This window comes from Lissotriton helveticus, chromosome 9, assembly GCF_964261635.1.
Source record: "Lissotriton helveticus chromosome 9, aLisHel1.1, whole genome shotgun sequence".
Taxonomy (NCBI): Eukaryota; Metazoa; Chordata; class Amphibia; order Caudata; family Salamandridae; genus Lissotriton; species Lissotriton helveticus.
Window position 1 is genome coordinate 763860683 of NC_136070.1, and position 21417 is coordinate 763882099.

The window sequence follows — 21417 nt, forward strand, 5'->3', positions numbered from 1 at the left end:
AATGTCAATTGGATCGTGCCTCATGTTGAATAACCACTTTTTAAACTCTCACAGTGACTAAAATTGCCATTTTTACAGAGTTTTGCTTACTCAGAAGCTTCAATTTTGACCAATTTCAGGCACAGAAATGACTTTAAACACATTTATTTTAGTTGAAAAAGTAATAATTCACATCCAACATTAATTTACAGCCAAAAGATTAAATGTTAAAATTTCATCGAAATTGACCATTTTGGGAACGTTCGACAGCTCCGCGGTCATCGTTTTTCGGCAGAAAATTGTTTTTTTGGGCTGTACCTACAATGATTCAAAATGTCAATTGGATCGTGAATCATGTTCAATAACCACTTTTTAAACCCTCACAGGGACCAAAATTGCCATTTTTGCAGAGTTTTGCTTACTCAGAAGCTTCAATTTTGACCAATTTCAGGCACAGAAATGACTTTAAAAACATTTATTTTAGTTGAAAAAGTAATAATTCACATCCAACATTAATTTACAGCCAAAAGATTCAATGTTAAAATTTCATAGAAATTGACCATTTTGGGAACGTTCGACAGCTCCGCGGTCATCGTTTTTTGGCAGAAAATTGATTTTTTGGGCTGTACCTACAATGATTCAAAATGTCAATTGGATCGTGAATCATGTTGAATAACCACTTTTTAAACCCTCACAGGGACCAAAATTGCCATTTTTACAGAGTTTTGCTTACTCAGAAGCTTCAATTTTGACCAATTTCAGGCACAGAAATGACTTTAAAAACATTTATTTTAGTTGAAAAAGTAATAATTCACATCCAACATTAATTTACAGCCAAAAGATTCAATGTTAAAATTTCATAGAAATTGACCATTTTGGGAACGTTCGACAGCTCCGCGGTCATCGTTTTTTGGCAGAAAATTGATTTTTTGGGCTGTACCTACAATGATTCAAAATGTCAATTGGATCGTGAATCATGTTGAATAACCACTTTTTAAACCCTCACAGGGACCAAAATTGCCATTTTTACAGAGTTTTGCTTACTCAGAAGCTTCAATTTTGACCAATTTCAGGCACAGAAATGACTTTAAAAACATTTATTTTAGTTGAAAAAGTAATAATTCACATCCAACATTAATTTACAGCCAAAAGATTCAATGTTAAAATTTCATAGAAATTGACCATTTTGGGAACGTTCGACAGCTCCGCGGTCATCGTTTTTCGGCAGAAAATTGATTTTTTGGACTGTACCTAAAATGATTCAAAATGTCAATTGGATCGTGCCTCATGTTGAATAACCACTTTTTAAACTCTCACAGTGACTAAAATTGCCATTTTTACAGAGTTTTGCTTACTCAGAAGGTTCAATTTTGACCAATTTCAGGCACAGAAATGACTTTAAACACATTTATTTTAGTTAAAAAAGTAATAATTCACATCCAACATTAATTTACAGCCAAAAGATTCAATGTTAATATTTCATCGAAATTGACCATTTTGGGAAATGTCGACAGCTCTGCGGTCATCGTTTTTTGGCAGAAAATTTATTTTTTGGACTGTACCTAAAATGATTCAAAATGTCAATTGGATCGTGCCTCATGTTGAATATCCACTTTTTAAACCCTCACAGGGAAAAAAATTGCCATTTTTACAGAGTTTTGCTTACTCAGAAGCTTTAATTTTGACCAATTTCACGCCCAGAAATTACTTTAAACACATTTTTTTTAGTTGATAAAGTAATAATTCACATCCAACAGCAATTTACAGCCAGAAGATTAAATGTTAAAATTTCATCGAAATTAACCATTTTGGGAACGTTCGACAGCTCCGCGGTCATCGTTTTTCGGGAGAAAATTTATTTTTTGGAATGTACCTAAAATGATTCAAAATGTCAATTGAATCGTGCCTCATGTTGAATAACCACTTTTTAAACCCTCACAGGGACCAAAATTGGAATTTTTACAGAGTTTTGCTTACTCAGTAGCTTTAATTATGACCAATTTCACGCACAGAAATTACTTTAAACACATTTATTTTAGTTGATAAAGTAATAATTCACATCCAACAGCAATTTACAGCCAAAAGATTAAATGTTAAAATTTCATCGAAATTGACCATTTTGGGAACGTTCAACAGCTCCGCGGTCATCGTTTTTCGGCAGAAAATTGAATTTTTGGACTGTACCTACAATGATTCAAAATGTCAATTGGATCGTGCCTCATGTTGAATAACCACTTTTTAAACTCTCACAGTGACCAAAATTGCCATTTTTACAGAGTTTTGCTTACTCAGAAGCTTCAATTTTGGCCAATTTCAGGCACAGAAATGACTTTAAACACATTTATTTTAGTTGAAAAAGTAATAATTCACATCCAACATTCATTTACAGCCAAAAGATTCAATGTTAAAATTTCATCGAAATTGACCATTTTTGGAACGTTCAACAGCTCCACGGTCATCGTTTTTCTTCAGAAAATTGATTTTTTAAACTGTACCTAAAATGATTCAAAATGTCAATTGGATCGTGCCTCATGTTGAATAACCACTTTTTAAACTCTCACAGTGACCAAAATTGCCATTTTTACAGAGTTTTGCTTACTCAGAAGCTTCAATTTTGGCCAATTTCAGGCACAGAAATGACTTTAAACACATTTATTTTAGTTGAAAAAGTAATAATTCACATCCAACAATCATTTACAGCCAAAAGATTTAATGTTAAAATTTCATCGAAATTGACCATTTTGGGAACGTTCGACAGCTCCGCGGTAATCGTTTTTCGGCAGAAAATTGATTTTTTGGACTGTAGCTAAAATAATTCAAAATGTCAATTGGATCGTGCCTCATTTTGAATATCCACTTTTTAAACCCTCACAGGGAACAAAATTGACATTTTCACAGAGTTTTGCTTACTCAGAAGCTTTAATTTTGACCCATCCCAGGCACAGAAATGACTTTAAACACATTTATTTTAGTTGAAAAACTTGATAATTCACATCCAACCGCAATTTACAGCCAAAAGATTAAATGTTAAAATTTCATCGAAATTGACCATTTTGGGAACGTTCGACAGCTCCGCGGTCATCGTTTTTCGGCAGAAAATTGATTTTTTGGGCTGTACCTACAATGATTCAAAATGTCAATTGGATCGTGAATCATGTTGAATAACCACTTTTTAAACCCTCACAGGGACCAAAATTGCCATTTTTACAGAGTTTTGCTTACTCAGAAGCTTCAATTTTGACCAATTTCAGGCACAGAAATGACTTTAAAAACATTTATTTTAGTTGAAAAAGTAATAATTCACATCCAACATTAATTTACAGCCAAAAGATTCAATGTTAAAATTTCATAGAAATTGACCATTTTGGGAACGTTCGACAGCTCCGCGGTCATCGTTTTTTGGCAGAAAATTGATTTTTGGGGCTGTACCTACAATGATTCAAAATGTCAATTGGATCGTGAATCATGTTGAATAACCACTTTTTAAACCCTCACAGGGACCAAAATTGCCATTTTTACAGAGTTTTGCTTACTCAGAAGCATCAATTTTGACCAATTTCAGGCACAGAAATGACTTTAAAAACATTTATTTTAGTTGAAAAAGTAATAATTCACATCCAACATTAATTTACAGCCAAAAGATTCAATGTTAAAATTTCATAGAAATTGACCATTTTGGGAACGTTCGACAGCTCCGCGGTCATCGTTTTTCGGCAGAAAATTGATTTTTTGGACTGTACCTAAAATGATTCAAAATGTCAATTGGATCGTGCCTCATGTTGAATAACCACTTTTTAAACTCTCACAGTGACTAAAATTGCCATTTTTACAGAGTTTTGCTTACTCAGAAGCTTCAATTTTGACCAATTTCAGGCACAGAAATGACTTTAAACACATTTATTTTAGTTGAAAAAGTAATAATTCACATCCAACATTAATTTACAGCCAAAAGATTAAATGTTAAAATTTCATCGAAATTGACCATTTTGGGAACGTTCGACAGCTCCGCGGTCATCGTTTTTCGGCAGAAAATTGATTTTTTGGGCTGTACCTACAATGATTCAAAATGTCAATTGGATCGTGAATCATGTTCAATAACCACTTTTTAAACCCTCACAGGGACCAAAATTGCCATTTTTGCAGAGTTTTGCTTACTCAGAAGCTTCAATTTTGACCAATTTCAGGCACAGAAATGACTTTAAAAACATTTATTTTAGTTGAAAAAGTAATAATTCACATCCAACATTAATTTACAGCCAAAAGATTCAATGTTAAAATTTCATAGAAATTGACCATTTTGGGAACGTTCGACAGCTCCGCGGTCATCGTTTTTTGGCAGAAAATTGATTTTTTGGGCTGTACCTACAATGATTCAAAATGTCAATTGGATCGTGAATCATGTTGAATAACCACTTTTTAAACCCTCACAGGGACCAAAATTGCCATTTTTACAGAGTTTTGCTTACTCAGAAGCTTCAATTTTGACCAATTTCAGGCACAGAAATGACTTTAAAAACATTTATTTTAGTTGAAAAAGTAATAATTCACATCCAACATTAATTTACAGCCAAAAGATTCAATGTTAAAATTTCATAGAAATTGACCATTTTGGGAACGTTCGACAGCTCCGCGGTCATCGTTTTTTGGCAGAAAATTGATTTTTTGGGCTGTACCTACAATGATTCAAAATGTCAATTGGATCGTGAATCATGTTGAATAACCACTTTTTAAACCCTCACAGGGACCAAAATTGCCATTTTTACAGAGTTTTGCTTACTCAGAAGCTTCAATTTTGACCAATTTCAGGCACAGAAATGACTTTAAAAACATTTATTTTAGTTGAAAAAGTAATAATTCACATCCAACATTAATTTACAGCCAAAAGATTCAATGTTAAAATTTCATAGAAATTGACCATTTTGGGAACGTTCGACAGCTCCGCGGTCATCGTTTTTCGGCAGAAAATTGATTTTTTGGACTGTACCTAAAATGATTCAAAATGTCAATTGGATCGTGCCTCATGTTGAATAACCACTTTTTAAACTCTCACAGTGACTAAAATTGCCATTTTTACAGAGTTTTGCTTACTCAGAAGCTTCAATTTTGACCAATTTCAGGCACAGAAATGACTTTAAACACATTTATTTTAGTTGATAAAGTAATAATTCACATCCAACAGCAATTTACAGCCAAAAGATTAAATGTTAAAATTTCATCTAAATTGACCATTTTGGGAACGTTCGACAGCTCCGCGGTAATCGTTTTTCGGCAGAAAATTGAATTTTTGGACTGTACCTACAATGATTCAAAATGTTTATTGGATCGTGCCTCATGTTGAATAACCACTTTTTAACCCCTCACAGGGACCAAAATTGCCATTTTTACAGAGTTTTGCTTACTCAGAAGCTTCAATTTTGACCAATTTCAGGCACAGAAATGACTTTAAACACATTTATTTTAGTTGAAAAAGTAATAATTCACATCCAACATTAATTTACAGCCAAAAGATTCAATGTTAAAATTTCATCGAAATTTACCATTTTGGGAACATTCGAAAGCTCTGCGGTCATCGTTTTTCGGCAGAAAATTAAATGTTTTGGACTGTACCTACAATGATTCAAAATGTCAATTGGATCGTGCCTCATGTTGAATAACCACTTTTTAAACTCTCACAGTGACCAAAATTGCCATTTTTACAGAGTTTTGCTTACTCAGAAGCTTCAATTTTGACCAATGTCAGGCACAGAAATGACTTTAAACACATTTATTTTAGTTGAAAAAGTAATAATTCACATCCAACATTAATTTACAGCCAAAAGATTCAATGTTAAAATTTCATCGAAATTGACCATTTTGGGAACGTTCGACAGCTCCGCGGTCATCGTTTTTAGGCAGAAAATAGATTTTTTTGGACTGTACCTAAAATGATTCAAAATGTCAATTAGATCGTGCCTCATGTTGAATAACCACTTTTTAAACCCTCACAGGGACCAAAATTGCCATTTTTACAGAGTTTTGCTTTCTCAGAAGCTTCAATTTTGACCAATTTCAGGCACAGAAATGACTTTAAACACATTTTTTTTAGTTGATAAAGTAATAATTCACATCCAACAGCAATTCACAGCCAAAAGATTAAATGTAAAAATTTCTTCAAAATTGACCATTTTGGGAACGTTCGACAGCTCCGCGGTCATCGTTTTTCGGAAGAAAATTGAATTTTTGGACTGTACCTAAAATGATTCAAAATGTCAATTGGATCGTGCCTCATGTTGAATAACCACTTTTTAAACTCTCACAGTGACTAAAATTGCCATTTTTACAGAGTTTTGCTTACTCAGAAGCTTCAATTTTGACCAATTTCAGGCACAGAAATGACTTTAAACACATTTATTTTAGTTGATAAAGTAATAATTCACATCCAACATTAATTTACAGCCAAAAGATTCAATGTTAAAATTTCATAGAAATTGACCATTTTGGGAACGTTCGACAGCTCCGCGGTCATCGTTTTTCGGCAGAAAATTGATTTTTTGGACTGTACCTAAAATGATTCAAAATGTCAATTGGATCGTGCCTCATGTTGAATAACCACTTTTTAAACTCTCACAGTGACTAAAATTGCCATTTTTACAGAGTTTTGCTTACTCAGAAGCTTCAATTTTGACCAATTTCAGGCACAGAAATGACTTTAAACACATTTATTTTAGTTGATAAAGTAATAATTCACATCCAACAGCAATTTACAGCCAAAAGATTAAATGTTAAAATTTCATCTAAATTGACCATTTTGGGAACGTTCGACAGCTCCGCGGTAATCGTTTTTCGGCAGAAAATTGAATTTTTGGACTGTACCTACAATGATTCAAAATGTTTATTGGATCGTGCCTCATGTTGAATAACCACTTTTTAACCCCTCACAGGGACCAAAATTGCCATTTTTACAGAGTTTTGCTTACTCAGAAGCTTCAATTTTGACCAATTTCAGGCACAGAAATGACTTTAAACACATTTATTTTAGTTGAAAAAGTAATAATTCACATCCAACATTAATTTACAGCCAAAAGATTCAATGTTAAAATTTCATCGAAATTTACCATTTTGGGAACATTCGAAAGCTCTGCGGTCATCGTTTTTCGGCAGAAAATTAAATGTTTTGGACTGTACCTACAATGATTCAAAATGTCAATTGGATCGTGCCTCATGTTGAATAACCACTTTTTAAACTCTCACAGTGACCAAAATTGCCATTTTTACAGAGTTTTGCTTACTCAGAAGCTTCAATTTTGACCAATGTCAGGCACAGAAATGACTTTAAACACATTTATTTTAGTTGAAAAAGTAATAATTCACATCCAACATTAATTTACAGCCAAAAGATTCAATGTTAAAATTTCATCGAAATTGACCATTTTGGGAACGTTCGACAGCTCCGCGGTCATCGTTTTTAGGCAGAAAATAGATTTTTTTGGACTGTACCTAAAATGATTCAAAATGTCAATTAGATCGTGCCTCATGTTGAATAACCACTTTTTAAACCCTCACAGGGACCAAAATTGCCATTTTTACAGAGTTTTGCTTTCTCAGAAGCTTCAATTTTGACCAATTTCAGGCACAGAAATGACTTTAAACACATTTTTTTTAGTTGATAAAGTAATAATTCACATCCAACAGCAATTCACAGCCAAAAGATTAAATGTAAAAATTTCATCAAAATTGACCATTTTGGGAACGTTCGACAGCTCCGCGGTCATCGTTTTTCGGAAGAAAATTGAATTTTTGGACTGTACCTACAATGAATAACAATGTCAATTGGATCGTGCCTCATGTTGAATAACCACTTTTTAAACCCTCACAGGGACCAAAATTGCCATTTTTACAGAGTTTTGCTTACTCAGAAGCTTCAATTTTGACCAATTTCAGGCACAGAAATGACTTTAAACACATTTATTTTAGTTGAAAAATAATAATTCACATCCAACATTAATTTACAGCCAAAAGATTCAATGTTAAAATTTCATAGAAATTGACCATTTTGGGAACGTTCGACAGCTCCGCGGTCATCGTTTTTCGGCAGAAAATTGATTTTTTGGACTGTACCTAAAATGATTCAAAATGTCAATTGGATCGTGCCTCATGTTGAATAACCACTTTTTAAACTCTCACAGTGACTAAAATTGCCATTTTTACAGAGTTTTGCTTACTCAGAAGCTTCAATTTTGACCAATTTCAGGCACAGAAATGACTTTAAACACATTTATTTTAGTTGATAAAGTAATAATTCACATCCAACAGCAATTTACAGCCAAAAGATTAAATGTTAAAATTTCATCTAAATTGACCATTTTGGGAACGTTCGACAGCTCCGCGGTAATCGTTTTTCGGCAGAAAATTGAATTTTTGGACTGTACCTACAATGATTCAAAATGTTTATTGGATCGTGCCTCATGTTGAATAACCACTTTTTAACCCCTCACAGGGACCAAAATTGCCATTTTTACAGAGTTTTGCTTACTCAGAAGCTTCAATTTTGACCAATTTCAGGCACAGAAATGACTTTAAACACATTTATTTTAGTTGAAAAAGTAATAATTCACATCCAACATTAATTTACAGCCAAAAGATTCAATGTTAAAATTTCATCGAAATTTACCATTTTGGGAACATTCGAAAGCTCTGCGGTCATCGTTTTTCGGCAGAAAATTAAATGTTTTGGACTGTACCTACAATGATTCAAAATGTCAATTGGATCGTGCCTCATGTTGAATAACCACTTTTTAAACTCTCACAGTGACCAAAATTGCCATTTTTACAGAGTTTTGCTTACTCAGAAGCTTCAATTTTGACCAATGTCAGGCACAGAAATGACTTTAAACACATTTATTTTAGTTGAAAAAGTAATAATTCACATCCAACATTAATTTACAGCCAAAAGATTCAATGTTAAAATTTCATCGAAATTGACCATTTTGGGAACGTTCGACAGCTCCGCGGTCATCGTTTTTAGGCAGAAAATAGATTTTTTTGGACTGTACCTAAAATGATTCAAAATGTCAATTAGATCGTGCCTCATGTTGAATAACCACTTTTTAAACCCTCACAGGGACCAAAATTGCCATTTTTACAGAGTTTTGCTTTCTCAGAAGCTTCAATTTTGACCAATTTCAGGCACAGAAATGACTTTAAACACATTTTTTTTAGTTGATAAAGTAATAATTCACATCCAACAGCAATTCAAAGCCAAAAGATTAAATGTAAAAATTTCATCAAAATTGACCATTTTGGGAACGTTCGACAGCTCCGCGGTCATCGTTTTTCGGAAGAAAATTGAATTTTTGGACTGTACCTAAAATGATTCAAAATGTCAATTGGATCGTGCCTCATGTTGAATAACCACTTTTTAAACTCTCACAGTGACTAAAATTGCCATTTTTACAGAGTTTTGCTTACTCAGAAGCTTCAATTTTGACCAATTTCAGGCACAGAAATGACTTTAAACACATTTATTTTAGTTGATAAAGTAATAATTCACATCCAACAGCAATTTACAGCCAAAAGATTAAATGTTAAAATTTCATCTAAATTGACCATTTTGGGAACGTTCGACAGCTCCGCGGTAATCGTTTTTCGGCAGAAAATTGAATTTTTGGACTGTACCTAAAATGATTCAAAATGTCAATTGGATCGTGCCTCATGTTGAATAACCACTTTTTAAACTCTCACAGTGACTAAAATTGCCATTTTTACAGAGTTTTGCTTACTCAGAAGCTTCAATTTTGACCAATTTCAGGCACAGAAATGACTTTAAACACATTTATTTTAGTTGATAAAGTAATAATTCACATCCAACAGCAATTTACAGCCAAAAGATTAAATGTTAAAATTTCATCTAAATTGACCATTTTGGGAACGTTCGACAGCTCCGCGGTAATCGTTTTTCGGCAGAAAATTGAATTTTTGGACTGTACCTACAATGATTCAAAATGTTTATTGGATCGTGCCTCATGTTGAATAACCACTTTTTAACCCCTCACAGGGACCAAAATTGCCATTTTTACAGAGTTTTGCTTACTCAGAAGCTTCAATTTTGACCAATTTCAGGCACAGAAATGACTTTAAACACATTTATTTTAGTTGAAAAAGTAATAATTCACATCCAACATTAATTTACAGCCAAAAGATTCAATGTTAAAATTTCATCGAAATTTACCATTTTGGGAACATTCGAAAGCTCTGCGGTCATCGTTTTTCGGCAGAAAATTAAATGTTTTGGACTGTACCTACAATGATTCAAAATGTCAATTGGATCGTGCCTCATGTTGAATAACCACTTTTTAAACTCTCACAGTGACCAAAATTGCCATTTTTACAGAGTTTTGCTTACTCAGAAGCTTCAATTTTGACCAATGTCAGGCACAGAAATGACTTTAAACACATTTATTTTAGTTGAAAAAGTAATAATTCACATCCAACATTAATTTACAGCCAAAAGATTCAATGTTAAAATTTCATCGAAATTGACCATTTTGGGAACGTTCGACAGCTCCGCGGTCATCGTTTTTAGGCAGAAAATAGATTTTTTTGGACTGTACCTAAAATGATTCAAAATGTCAATTAGATCGTGCCTCATGTTGAATAACCACTTTTTAAACCCTCACAGGGACCAAAATTGCCATTTTTACAGAGTTTTGCTTTCTCAGAAGCTTCAATTTTGACCAATTTCAGGCACAGAAATGACTTTAAACACATTTTTTTTAGTTGATAAAGTAATAATTCACATCCAACAGCAATTCACAGCCAAAAGATTAAATGTAAAAATTTCATCAAAATTGACCATTTTGGGAACGTTCGACAGCTCCGCGGTCATCGTTTTTCGGAAGAAAATTGAATTTTTGGACTGTACCTACAATGAATAACAATGTCAATTGGATCGTGCCTCATGTTGAATAACCACTTTTTAAACCCTCACAGGGACCAAAATTGCCATTTTTACAGAGTTTTGCTTACTCAGAAGCTTCAATTTTGACCAATTTCAGGCACAGAAATGACTTTAAACACATTTATTTTAGTTGAAAAATAATAATTCACATCCAACATTAATTTACAGCCAAAAGATTCAATGTTAAAATTTCATCGAAATTGACCATTTTGGGAACGTTCGACAGCTCCGCGGTCATCGCTTTTCGGGAGAAAATTGATTTTTTGGACTGTACCTGAAATGATTCAAAATGTCAATTGGATCGTGCCTCATGTTGAATAACCACTTTTTAAACTCTCACAGTGACCAAAATTGCCATTTTTACAGAGTTTTGCTTACTCAGAAGCTTCAATTTTGGCCAATTTCAGGCACAGAAATGACTTTAAACACATTTATTTTAGTTGAAAAAGTAATAATTCACATCCAACATTAATTTACAGCCAAAAGATTTAATGTTAAAATTTCATCGAAATTGACCATTTTGGGAACGTTCGACAGCTCCGCGGTAATCGTTTTTCGGCAGAAAATTGATTTTTTGGACTGTACCTAAAATAATTCAAAATGTCAATTGGATCGTGCCTCATGTTGAATATCCACTTTTTAAACCCTCACAGGGAACAAAATTGCCATTTTCACAGAGTTTTGCTTACTCAGAAGCTTTAATTTTGACCCATCCCAGGCACAGAAATGACTTTAAACACATTTATTTTAGTTGAAAAATTGATAATTCACATCCAACCGCAATTTACAGCCAAAAGATTAAATGTTAAAATTTCATCGAAATTGACCATTTTGGGAACGTTCGACAGCTCCGCGGTCATCGTTTTTCGGCAGAAAATTGATTTTTTGGGCTGTACCTACAATGATTCAAAATGTCAATTGGATCGTGAATCATGTTCAATAACCACTTTTTAAACCCTCACAGGGACCAAAATTGCCATTTTTACAGAGTTTTGCTTACTCAGAAGCTTCAATTTTGACCAATTTCAGGCACAGAAATGACTTTAAACACATTTATTTTAGTTGAAAAAGTAATAATTCACATCCAACAATAATTTACAGCCAAAAGATTCAATGTTAAAATTTCATCGAAATTGACCATTTTGGGAACGTTCGACAGCTCCGCGGTCATCGTTTTTAGGCAGAAAATTGATTTTTTTGGACTGTACCTAAAATGATTCAAAATGTCAATTAGATCGTGCCTCATGTTGAATAACCACTTTTTAAACCCTCACAGGGACCAAAATTGCCATTTTTACAGAGTTTTGCTTACTCAGAAGCTTCAATTTTGACCAATTTCAGGCACAGAAATGACTTTAAACACATTTTTTTTAGTTGATAAAGTAATAATTCACATCCAACAGCAATTCACAGCCAAAAGATTAAATGTTAAAATTTCATCAAAATTGACCATTTTGGGAACGTTCGACAGCTCCGCGGTCATCGTTTTTCGGAAGAAAATTGAATTTTTGGACTGTACCTACAATGAATCACAATGTCAATTGGATCGTGCCTCATGTTGAATAACCACTTTTTAAACCCTCACAGGGACCAAAATTGCCATTTTTACAGAGTTTTGCTTACTCAGAAGCTTCAATTTTGACCAATTTCAGGCACAGAAATGACTTTAAACACATTTATTTTAGTTGAAAAAGTAATAATTCACATCCAACATTAATTTACAGCCAAAAGATTCAATGTTAAAATTTCATCGAAATTGACCATTTTGGGAACGTTCGACAGCTCCGCGGTCATCGCTTTTCGGGAGAAAATTGATTTTTTGGACTGTACCTGAAATGATTCAAAATGTCAATTGGATCGTGCCTCATGTTGAATACCCACTTTTTAAACTCTCACAGTGACCAAAATTGCCATTTTTACAGAGTTTTGCTTACTCAGAAGCTTCAATTTTGGCCAATTTCAGGCACAGAAATGACTTTAAACACATTTATTTTAGTTGAAAAATTGATAATTCACATCCAACCGCAATTTACAGCCAAAAGATTAAATGTTAAAATTTCATCGAAATTGACCATTTTGGGAACGTTCGACAGCTCCCCGGTCATCGTTTTTCGGCAGACAATTGATTTTTTGGGCTGTACCTACAATGATTCAAAATGTCAATTGGATCGTGAATCATGTTCAATAACCACTTTTTAAACCCTCACAGGGACCAAAATTGCCATTTTTACAGAGTTTTGCTTACTCAGAAGCTTCAATTTTGACCAATTTCAGGCACAGAAATGACTTTAAACACATTTATTTTAGTTGAAAAAGTAATAATTCACATCCAACATTAATTTACAGCCAAAAGATTCAATGTTAAAATTTCATCGAAATTGACCATTTTGGGAACGTTCAACAGCTCCGCGGTAAAAGTTTTTCGGCAGAAAATTTATTTTTTTGGACTGTACCTAAAATGATTCAAAATGTCAATTGGATCGTGCCTCATGTTGAATAACCACTTTTTAAACTCTCACAGTGACCAAAATTGCCATTTTTACAGAGTTTTGCTTACTCAGAAGCTTCAATTTTGACCAATTTCAGGCACAGAAATGACTTTAATCACATTTATTGTAGTTGAAAAAGTAATAATTCATATCCAACATTAATTTACAGCCAGAAGATTAAATGTTAAAATTTCATCGAAATTGACCTTTTTGGGAACGTTCAACAGCTCCGCGGTAATCGTTTTTCGGCAGAAAATTGATCTTTTGGACTGTACCTAAAATGATTCAAAATGTCGATTGGATCGTGCCTCATGTTGAATAACCACTTTTTAAACTCTCACGTGACCAAAATTGCCATTTTTTCAGAGTTTTGCTTACTCAGAAGGTTCAATTTTGACCAATTTCAGGCACAGAAATGACTTTAAACACATTTATTTTAGTTGAAAAAGTATTAATTCACATCCAACATTAATTTACAGCCAAAAGATTCAATGTTAAAATTTCATCGAAATTGACCATTTTGGGAACGTTCGACAGCTCCGTGGTAATCGTTTTTCGGCAGAAAATTTATTTTATGGACTGTACCTAAAATGATTCAAAATGTCAATTGGATCGTGCCTCATGTTGAATAAGCACTTTTTAAACCCTCACAGTGACCAAAATTGCCATTTTTACTGAGTTTTGCTTACTCAGAAGCTTTAATTTTGACCCATCCCAGGCACAGAAATGACTTTAAACACATTTATTTTAGTTGAAAAATTGATAATTCACATCCAACCGCAATTTACAGCCAAAAGATTAAATGTTAAAATTTCATCGAAATTGACCATTTTGGGAACGTTCGACAGCTCCGCGGTCATCGTTTTTCGGCAGAAAATTGATTTTTTGGGCTGTACCTACAATGATTCAAAATGTCAATTGGATCGTGAATCATGTTCAATAACCACTTTTTAAACCCTCACAGGGACCAAAATTGCCATTTTTACAGAGTTTTGCTTACTCAGAAGCTTCAATTTTGACCAATTTCAGGCACAGAAATGACTTTAAACACATTTATTTTAGTTGAAAAAGTAATAATTCACATCCAACAATAATTTACAGCCAAAAGATTCAATGTTAAAATTTCATCGAAATTGACCATTTTGGGAACGTTCGACAGCTCCGCGGTCATCGTTTTTAGGCAGAAAATTGATTTTTTTGGACTGTACCTAAAATGATTCAAAATGTCAATTAGATCGTGCCTCATGTTGAATAACCACTTTTTAAACCCTCACAGGGACCAAAATTGCCATTTTTACAGAGTTTTGCTTACTCAGAAGCTTCAATTTTGACCAATTTCAGGCACAGAAATGACTTTAAACACATTTTTTTTAGTTGATAAAGTAATAATTCACATCCAACAGCAATTCACAGCCAAAAGATTAAATGTTAAAATTTCATCAAAATTGACCATTTTGGGAACGTTCGACAGCTCCGCGGTCATCGTTTTTCGGAAGAAAATTGAATTTTTGGACTGTACCTACAATGAATCACAATGTCAATTGGATCGTGCCTCATGTTGAATAACCACTTTTTAAACCCTCACAGGGACCAAAATTGCCATTTTTACAGAGTTTTGCTTACTCAGAAGCTTCAATTTTGACCAATTTCAGGCACAGAAATGACTTTAAACACATTTATTTTAGTTGAAAAAGTAATAATTCACATCCAACATTAATTTACAGCCAAAAGATTCAATGTTAAAATTTCATCGAAATTGACCATTTTGGGAACGTTCGACAGCTCCGCGGTCATCGCTTTTCGGGAGAAAATTGATTTTTTGGACTGTACCTGAAATGATTCAAAATGTCAATTGGATCGTGCCTCATGTTGAATACCCACTTTTTAAACTCTCACAGTGACCAAAATTGCCATTTTTACAGAGTTTTGCTTACTCAGAAGCTTCAATTTTGGCCAATTTCAGGCACAGAAATGACTTTAAACACATTTATTTTAGTTGAAAAAGTAATAATTCACATCCAACATTCATTTACAGCCAAAAGATTTAATGTTAAAATTTCATCGAAATTGACCATTTTGGGAACGTTCGACAGCTCCGCGGTAATCGTTTTTCGGCAGAAAATTGATTTTTTGGACTGTACCTAAAATAATTCAAAATGTCAATTGGATCGTGCCTCATGTTGAATATCCACTTTTTAAACCCTCACAGGGAACAAAATTGCCATTTTCACAGAGTTTTGCTTACTCAGAAGCTTTAATTTTGACCCATCCCAGGCACAGAAATGACTTTAAACACATTTATTTTAGTTGAAAAATTGATAATTCACATCCAACCGCAATTTACAGCCAAAAGATTAAATGTTAAAATTTCATCGAAATTGACCATTTTGGGAACGTTCGACAGCTCCGCGGTCATCGTTTTTCGGCAGACAATTGATTTTTTGGGCTGTACCTACAATGATTCAAAATGTCAATTGGATCGTGAATCATGTTCAATAACCACTTTTTAAACCCTCACAGGGACCAAAATTGCCATTTTTACAGAGTTTTGCTTACTCAGAAGCTTCAATTTTGACCAATTTCAGGCACAGAAATGACTTTAAACACATTTATTTTAGTTGAAAAAGTAATAATTCACATCCAACATTAATTTACAGCCAAAAGATTCAATGTTAAAATTTCATCGAAATTGACCATTTTGGGAACGTTCAACAGCTCCGCGGTAAAAGTTTTTCGGCAGAATTTTTTTTTTTTTTGGACTGTACCTAAAATGATTCAAAATGTCAATTGGATCGTGCCTCATGTTGAATAACCACTTTTTAAACTCTCACAGTGACCAAAATTGCCATTTTTACAGAGTTTTGCTTACTCAGAAGCTTCAATTTTGACCAATTTCAGGCACAGAAATGACTTTAATCACATTTATTGTAGTTGAAAAAGTAATAATTCATATCCAACATTAATTTACAGCCAGAAGATTAAATGTTAAAATTTCATCGAAATTGACCTTTTTGGGAACGTTCAACAGCTCCGCGGTAATCGTTTTTCGGCAGAAAATTGATCTTTTGGACTGTACCTAAAATGATTCAAAATGTCGATTGGATCGTGCCTCATGTTGAATAACCACTTTTTAAACTCTCACGTGACCAAAATTGCCATTTTTTCAGAGTTTTGCTTACTCAGAAGGTTCAATTTTGACCAATTTCAGGCACAGAAATGACTTTAAACACATTTATTTTAGTTGAAAAAGTATTAATTCACATCCAACATTAATTTACAGCCAAAAGATTCAATGTTAAAATTTCATCGAAATTGACCATTTTGGGAACGTTCGACAGCTCCGTGGTAATCGTTTTTCGGCAGAAAATTTATTTTATGGACTGTACCTAAAATGATTCAAAATGTCAATTGGATCGTGCCTCATGTTGAATAAGCACTTTTTAAACCCTCACAGTGACCAAAATTGCCATTTTTACTGAGTTTTGCTTACTCAAAAGCTTTAATTTTGACCAATTTCACGCACAGAAATTACTTTAAACACATTTATTTTAGTTGATAAAGTAATAATTCACATCCAACATGAATTTACAGCCAAAAGATTCAATGTTAAAATTTCATCAAAATTGACCATTTTGGGAACGTTCGACAGCTCCGCGGTAATCGTTTTTCGGCAGAAAATTAATTTTTTGGACTGTACCTAAAATGATTCAAAATGTCAATTGGATCGTGCCTCATGTTGAATGACCACTTTTTAAACTCTCACAGTGACCAAAATTGCCATTTTTACAGAGTTTTGCTTACTCAGAAGCTTCAATTTTGGCCAATTTCAGGCACAGAAATGACTTTAAACACATTTATTTTAGTTGAAAAAGTAATAATTCACATCCAACATTCATTTACAGCCAAAAGATTTAATGTTAAAATTTCATCGAAATTGACCATTTTGGGAACGTTCGACAGCTCCTCGGTAATCGTTTTTCGGCAGAAAATTGATTTTTTGGACTGTACCTAAAATAATTCAAAATGTCAATTGGATCGTGCCTCATGTTGAATATCCACTTTTTAAACCCTCACAGGGAACAAAATTGCCATTTTCACAGAGTTTTGCTTACTCAGAAGCTTTAATTTTGACCCACCCCAGGCACAGAAATGACTTTAAACACATTTATTTTAGTTGAAAAATTGATAATTCACATCCAACCGCAATTTACAGCCAAAAGATTAAATGTTAAAATTTCATCGAAATTGACAATTTTGGGAACGTTCGACAGCTCCGCGGTCATCGTTTTTCGGCAGAAAATTGATTTTTTGGGCTGTACCTACAATGATTCAAAATGTCAATTGGATCGTGAATCATGTTCAATAACCACTTTTTAAACCCTCACAGGGACCAAAATTGCCATTTTTACAGAGTTTTGCTTACTCAGAAGCTTCAATTTTGACCAATTTCAGGCACAGAAATGACTTTAAACACATTTATTTTAGTTGAAAAAGTAATAATTCACATCCAACATTAATTTACAGCCAAAAGATTCAATGTTAAAATTTCATCGAAATTGACCATTTTGGGAACGTTCGACAGCTCCGCGGTCATCGTTTTTAGGCAGAAAATTGATTCTTTTGGACTGTACCTAAAATGATTCAAAATGTCAATTAGATCGTGCCTCATGTTGAATAACCACTTTTTAAACCCTCACAGGGACCAAAATTGCCATTTTTACAGAGTTTTGCTTACTCAGAAGCTTCAATTTTGACCAATTTCAGGCACAGAAATGACTTTAAACACATTTTTTTTAGTTGAAAAAGTAATAATTCACATCCAACATTCATTTACAGCCAAAAGATTTAATGTTAAAATTTCATCGAAATTGACCATTTTGGGAACGTTCGACAGCTCCGCGGTAATCGTTTTTCGGCAGAAAATTGATTTTTTGGACTGTACCTAAAATAATTCAAAATGTCAATTGGATCGTGCCTCATGTTGAATATCCACTTTTTAAACCCTCACAGGGAACAAAATTGCCATTTTCACAGAGTTTTGCTTACTCAGAAGCTTTAATTTTGACCCATCCCAGGCACAGAAATGACTTTAAACACATTTATTTTAGTTGAAAAATTGATAATTCACATCCAACCGCAATTTACAGCCAAAAGATTAAATGTTAAAATTTCATCGAAATTGACCATTTTGGGAACGTTCGACAGCTCAGCGGTCATCGTTTTTCGGCAGACAATTGATTTTTTGGGCTGTACCTACAATGATTCAAAATGTCAATTGGATCGTGAATCATGTTCAATAACCACTTTTTAAACCCTCACAGGGACCAAAATTGCCATTTTTACAGAGTTTTGCTTACTCAGAAGCTTCAATTTTGACCAATTTCAGGCACAGAAATGACTTTAAACACATTTATTTTAGTTGAAAAAGTAATAATTCACATCCAACATTAATTTACAGCCAAAAGATTCAATGTTAAAATTTCATCGAAATTGACCATTTTGGGAACGTTCGACAGCTCCGCGGTCATCGCTTTTCGGGAGAAAATTGATTTTTTGGACTGTACCTGAAATGATTCAAAATGTCAATTGGATTGTGCCTCATGTTGAATAACCACTTTTTAAACTCTCACAGTGACCAAAATTGCCATTTTTACAGAGTTTTGCTTACTCAGAAGCTTCAATTTTGGCCAATTTCAGGCACAGAAATGACTTTAAACACATTCATTTTAGTTGAAAAAGTAATAATTCACATCCAACATTCATTTACAGCCAAAAGATTTAATGTTAAAATTTCATCGAAATTGACCATTTTGGGAACGTTCGACAGCTCCGCGGTAATCGTTTTTCGGCAGAAAATTGATTTTTTGGACTGTACCTAAAATAATTCAAAATGTCAATTGGATCGTGCCTCATGTTGAATATCCACTTTTTAAACCCTCACAGGGAACAAAATTGCCATTTTCACAGAGTTTTGCTTACTCAGAAGCTTTAATTTTGACCCATCCCAGGCACAGAAATGACTTTAAACACATTTATTTTAGTTGAAAAATTGATAATTCACATCCAACCGCAATTTACAGCCAAAAGATTAAATGTTAAAATTTCATCGAAATTGTCCATTTTGGGAACGTTCGACAGCTCCGCGGTCATCGTTTTTCGGCAGACAATTGATTTTTTGGGCTGTACCTACAATGATTCAAAATGTCAATTGGATCGTGAATCATGTTCAATAACCACTTTTTAAACCCTCACAGGGACCAAAATTGCCATTTTTACAGAGTTTTGCTTACTCAGAAGCTTCAATTTTGACCAATTTCAGGCACAGAAATGACTTTAAACACATTTATTTTAGTTGAAAAAGTAATAATTCACATCCAACATTAATTTACAGCCAAAAGATTCAATGTTAAAATTTCATCGAAATTGACCATTTTGGGAACGTTCAACAGCTCCGCGGTAATCGTTTTTCGGCAGAAAATTGATTTTTTTGGACTGTACCTAAAATGATTCAAAATGTCAATTGGATCGTGCCTCATGTTGAATAACCACTTTTTAAACTCTCACAGTGACCAAAATTGCCATTTTTACAGAGTTTTGCTTACTCAGAAGCTTCAATTTTGACCAATTTCAGGCACAGAAATGACTTTAATCACATTTATTGTAGTTGAAAAAGTAATAATTCATATCCAACATTAATTTACAGCCAGAAGATTAAATGTTAAAATTTCATCGAAATTGACCTTTTTGGGAACGTTCAACAGCTCCGCGGTAATCGTTTTTCGGCAGAAAATTGATCTTTTGGACTGTACCTAAAATGATTCAAAATGTCGATTGGATCGTGCCTCATGTTGAATAACCACTTTTTAAACTCTCACGTGACCAAAATTGCCATTTTTTCAGAGTTTTGCTTACTCAGAAGGTTCAATTTTGACCAATTTCAGGCACAGAAATGACTTTAAACACATTTATTTTAGTTGAAAAAGTAATAATTCACATCCAACATTAATTTACAGCCAAAAGATTCAATGTTAAAATTTCATCGAAATTGACCATTTTGGGAACGTTCGACAGCTCCGCGGTCATCGTTTTTCGGAAGAAAATTGAATTTTTGGACTGTACCTACAATGATTCACAATGTTAATTGGATCGTGCCTCATGTTGAATAACCACTTTTTAAACTCTCACAGGGACCAAAATTGCCATTTTTACAGAGTTTTGCTTACTCAGAAGATTCAATTTTGACCAATTTCAGGCACAGAAATGACTTTAAACACATTTATTTTAGTTGAAAAAGTAATAATTCACATCCAACATTCATTTACAGCCAAAAGATTCAATGTTAAAATTTCATCGAAATTGACCATTTTTGGAACGTTCAACAGCTCCACGGTCATCGTTTTTCGGCAGAAAATTGAATTTTTGGACTGTACCTACAATGATTCAAAATGTCAATTGGATCGTGCCTCATGTTGAATAACCACTTTTTAAACCCTCAAAGGGACCAAAATTGCCATTTTTACAGAGTTTTTCTTACTCAGAAGCTTCAATGTTGACCAATGTCAGGCACAGAAATGACTTTATACACATTTATTTTAGTTGAAAAAGTAATAATTCACATCCAACCGCAATTTACAGCCAAAAGATTAAATGTTAAAATGTCATCGAAATTGACCATTTTGGGAACGTTCGACAGCTCCGCGGTCATCGTTTTTCGGCAGAAAATTGATTTTTTGGGCTGTACCTACAATGATTCAAAATGTCAATTGGATCGTGAATCATGTTGAATAACCACTTTTTAAACCTTCACAGGGACCAACATTGCCATTTTTACAGAGTTTTGCTTACTCAGAAGCTTCAATTTTGACCAATTTCAGGCACAGAAATGACTTTAAACACATTTATTTTAGTTGAAAAAGTAATAATTCACATCCAACATTAATTTACAGCCAAAAGATTCAATGTTAAAATTTCATCGAAATTGACCATTTTGGGAACGTTCAACAGCTCCGCGGT